Raw genomic sequence first — 4,771 nt, 5'->3', positions numbered from 1 at the left:
TTTTTCAACAAGGAATTTGGTGAGCTCCTTTCAGATGGGGAGCTATGTTTTCCAGGTGCCTGTGAAAGCTTTGAGCCTCACAAGGAGCAGTGATTTTTCTTGTCTGCTGTGTGCCCAGAGGACTTCTCTAAAGCAGAACTTGTATCTATAGATTTGCTGCAGAGGGTGCGCTGACCCATGCACAACACTGGCTCCTTTTGGAATGAAGAAGCTCGGCTGTGAGGAGACCCTTGGGTGGGAAATAGAGCTAGGCCTCCAAGCAGTCTGTCTGACAAAAGCAGCCCTGGGGCGGGGAGAAATGTCCATGCTCGTTCGGACAATTTATCACTCACTCCTGCCCCTTCCCCAGGTCAAACTGAGATTTCTTGTCAGTATCTTCAGCAATCAAATCATCTGGTTTAATGAGGTTCGCTGTCCATGGCAGTTCCAGAAATATAAGCCGAGGGCTACCAGTCATCCCCCTGGGATCCAAGTTCTGAGAGCCTGGAGAAGGCTTTCCAGAGCTCCACCTTCCTGGCTCGGATTTGCATCTGCATTCTCCTCTCTGGGGAGACTTGCAGGGTGGAGGGCCAGAGCTGGGAAGGATATCTTTGGGTCTGCTCTTCATCCATTGTCCCATCATCTGGCAACTGCCAGTCTTCATTTTTTAAAACATTGAACATGTAAACAGCATTGCTTTATTTTTTTTTAAAGAAGATAAGGCTCCATGATGAAGGGGGAAAAAACTTAGTTGTTGTTTCCAAATGTTTGATTTTTGACTCCAGAGATTTCAGAATGTGCAGAATGAGTTCTGCTTTTCTTACTTACATTACCCTGGATGGAGTTCTTTTGCCTATTTTCCCACTAACAAAGAATGCAACTATTACCACCTTTTTTGACTAACTAGCTGGCTCTTTTTCCTGAAAATGTGAATCACAACTGTATGAGGCTATTCAGCAGACCTATCTGTGGCACTTCCACTGATCATTAGAATGTTCTAGCTAAGATTTTCTCATAATTTTTCTGTTCTTAGAAAACCCAATCTTTTCAACTGCTTCTATTGGATGACACAATGTAAGTCATTCCAGAAGACTTCCTTTTAATGTTTTTCACTTTGACCTATCTTATTTCTATTAGTTATGTTTGAATTTGTACCTGAATACAAATCACTGTTGGTTCCCAGCAAGCCAAGAGTCTTAGAGGTGCTATCACCATAGATAGGTAGATAGGTAGATAGGTAGGTAGATAGACAGATATCTTTAAAGGTTAGTACACTCAATCATCTGGACTAAATAATGTTGACTGAATACACATTGCTTTGGGGAATTCATAATGTAATTTTTAAAATGTTTTCATAAGTGGAAGCATAGATGACAGTTATACTGTGTAGTACAAGATGTTATCCCTTTAATAGCTGGGAACAACATAGATGTTAATCAATAGATTTCATTGTAGTTCCACATTATTAATGTTCTTTTTCTTTTCTTTTCTCAGATTCTTCACCAAATTAAAATGCTTCCCTAAATGTGGTCTTGGTTATCAACTTCTTTCTCAATCATTTAGAGTGTGGGTGTGCTTATTCTTGTTTTCTATTTATAGAATTCAATCACAAGAATTTAAACCCATTTAAAGTCTAACAAAAGTATAATACCTTTTGGTGTGCTTAACACATTGTCTTCCTAGAACTCTAGGATAATTTCATCAGTAATGATATTTATAGATTTGTGGGGTAGAAAATGTTCTCATTATACAGAGAATGAGTCAAAAGAATTCAAGCAAGATATTCACAGTCATTGATAAGATAGCAAATAGAACTCAAAAGTCCTATTGCTGACATACATTTTTTGCATATACAGACAAATGGAAAACCGTAGCAAATCTGAGTCAAAAATGTAAAGGGAAAATAATTGTAAAAATATAAAAACCTATATTCAACATTTTATTAAATGCACTACTATGCTTAATGCTAAAAAGAAATCTCTCTCTCTCCCTCTATCTCTCTCTTTCTCTCTCTCCCTCTATCTCTCTCTTTCTCTCTCTCTCTCTATCCACACATGGATTTGTCCCACATAACTCACTTCTACTGGACCATTAAGTGAACAGAATAGATAAGTTCCACTCAAACTTTTTTGACCATGTCCCACATGAGTGACCACAAATTTATTCTTTCACTTTGAAGAAAAGAAAAATATTTCATAAGAAATAATACTGAAAGAGAATCTTATGGAAATGATAGTAAATGTTAGAAGTACTTAACATCTTACTAGTTATTGTTACTAGAATAAACAGTCACTGAAATATGATATCAGAGCCTTCCACTGAAGATTGGAAGGGAGGAGGGGAATGAATCCAAAGAAACCAGAAGAATGTAATGAAAGTAATAGCAAAAATTGACAAAATAAAACAGAAATAACAAATCCACCAAAATATTCCATTTGACTTGTGAAACCCTTTTTTGATGAAACACAAAGCAGACTTCATGTCTCAGCTGCTGCTTGTGTGGAGCACCGACCAGCATTGTCCGATAGATACATAATGTGAGCCATACATGCAATTTAAATTTTATAGTAGTCACATTAGAAAGTAAAAAGAAACAGGAGAAAATGCTTTCAATAATATATTTTACTAGCCAATATATCAAAGACATAATCAAACATATAATCAATACTAAAAATTATTGTGATTTTTACATTCTTTTCCCATGCTGAGTCTTTAGATTTAGTTTATATTTTACACTTGCAACATATTTCAGTGCAGTTTAGCTCCATTTCTCAGTAGCCACATGCTACTGGCTGGTGTGTGTGAAACTGGACAACACACACCTATGTTCAAATGGTGTCCCATATCACTTCAGGATTCTTTGCAGTCATTTTATGTTTCACCCTTAATTTGGCACTGAGGACACACTAAAGACTTGCACACCAATTGTTTCATTTGTGCCCTGGGTCCCGCAAGGTGGGTAGCAAGGCTTCAGGAGTTACCTTGCCACCAATTTCTGAATAAGGCTTTTTCAGACAGATGTAGTGGCATTCGTTTAGCAGCCAAAGTTCTAACAGGGACACAGTTGATGGCGCCTCAAAAAATCACCTAGTTACTTTGCATGCTAGTGTTTACACCACAGGGGTTCTCTCCAGACGTCTCTATTACCCAAGATTTCATGCTGAAATAACAAAACGGCCCAAATCCATCTGAAGATAAATTGCTTTAATTATTAGGCAGATTGTGAAGTGCAGTTTCAAAAATATCAGTCCATTCGGGGCACAGTGTCCACAGTGGTTTCACTGTAGTATTCTCCAGGTGCTCCTATGGCACTTAATGTCAATGAAACACAGCCACTCAGGACTAGCTTTATGTCTGCAATTTGTTCACTTCTTCACTAGAAGAAAGCTGATCTCAGTAATTGTGGGAGGAGATTCTGATTTTCCTAACATTGCAAAATCTGCTGCCTTAGTCCAGCTGTCAGCGCTGGTGCTAGTATCCATGGAAATCACACTGTATAATTATTATCGTAGTTCTTAGAATTGATATAATGAAACTGTGTACTTATTAACTCCTGCATTTTGGCATGTAAGATCATAGAAGAAAATATAGTGATTAAGATCAACAGCATGTGGATTTAACTTGGACTACCTGGATTTGAGTCCCAGTTTAGCTACCTGCCAGCTTTGTCTCTGAACCTCACTTTCTTTGAAATGGGAAAATATTAAATTGTAAAGAAGATGAAGCAAAATTATTTAAGATGTGCAGCACAGTGCCTGTCATTCAGAAGTATCCCAGAAACATTAGCAGAGTCATCTGTGCACACTTAATTCCATCAGGCAAATTTGGTAGCATTGAAAAAAGTGACCATCTGATAGCATCTCTTTTTCTTTTCTTTTCTTTTTTTTTTTTTTTTTTTTTTTTGGTACCGGGAATCTAACTCAGGAACTTGCGCTTGCCAGCTGATAACATTGCTGAAGCTCTGAAGACAATTCTTTCCAAAGGAAATTCCAGCTGTCCAACTTCAGAAAAATTTTTCTCAAAAAGGTTTCCCCAATTTTGACATTTTTATCTTCCTTTCCAGGTAGTTATTATGCAAATATGTTAATGTTTTGAAACTCTCCCCTTCAGATCCCATTATCAAGAATCAAGTCAGATTATCACTCCCTAAACATACTCAATATCATCTCATTGAGTGACCCAGTTTTGACATAATTTTAATCTTACTGCTCTGACTCAAGAGTGAGCATTTGAAAGCTAAAGTTTTCCTAAATTTTGATTTTCCTTTTTTAAAATTTATTTTAAAAATTAAAGAAGGAAACATATTAACACAGAGATATCCATTTACAAAATAGCATAAGAACAATATAAACAATACAGACTTACAAACAAAGTGGTAGGAAATTAACAATGGTTGTTGTATTATGTATTGATATCTTCAAAGTAATTTCTCAGGAAAACAAATAGAGACATGCAAGATTGAACAAATAAGTAACCATTAACTGTTCCTTTCAGTAAAGTGATAGAAGTCAGTAGTACAACAATGTTAGCTATCCTGGATGTACAAACATACATATTTTCTCCTTCTTTCTTTCCTCTTTCCCCTCACCCCAGTTGCTCTTTATTTTTGAGCATTTTCCTTTCTTTTCACAATGTCTATTATACCTCCTAACTTTTATTTACTCTTTCAGGTTCTTATACTAGTGAGACACTATGTTGCTTACACATGGAGGTCTGGTTTATTTCACTTATGAGTATGGTTTCTAGTTGTGACCATTTACCTGTAAAATCTTCAAGTTTATCTTTCTTTATA

General features: G+C 36.5%; 1 pseudogene; it reads right to left on the bottom strand.

Moving 5' to 3' along the window:
- Positions 1–328: 328 nt before the first annotated feature.
- Positions 329–4,771, bottom strand: part of LOC102027365 — a 7,071-nt pseudogene continuing 2,628 nt past the window's right edge.

The sequence above is a fragment of the Chinchilla lanigera genome, unplaced genomic scaffold, assembly GCF_000276665.1.
Source record: "Chinchilla lanigera isolate Chin_1 unplaced genomic scaffold, ChiLan1.0 scaffold00048, whole genome shotgun sequence".
NCBI classification, from domain to species: Eukaryota; Metazoa; Chordata; class Mammalia; order Rodentia; family Chinchillidae; genus Chinchilla; species Chinchilla lanigera.
This window is presented reverse-complemented; position numbering and strand designations above follow the sequence as displayed.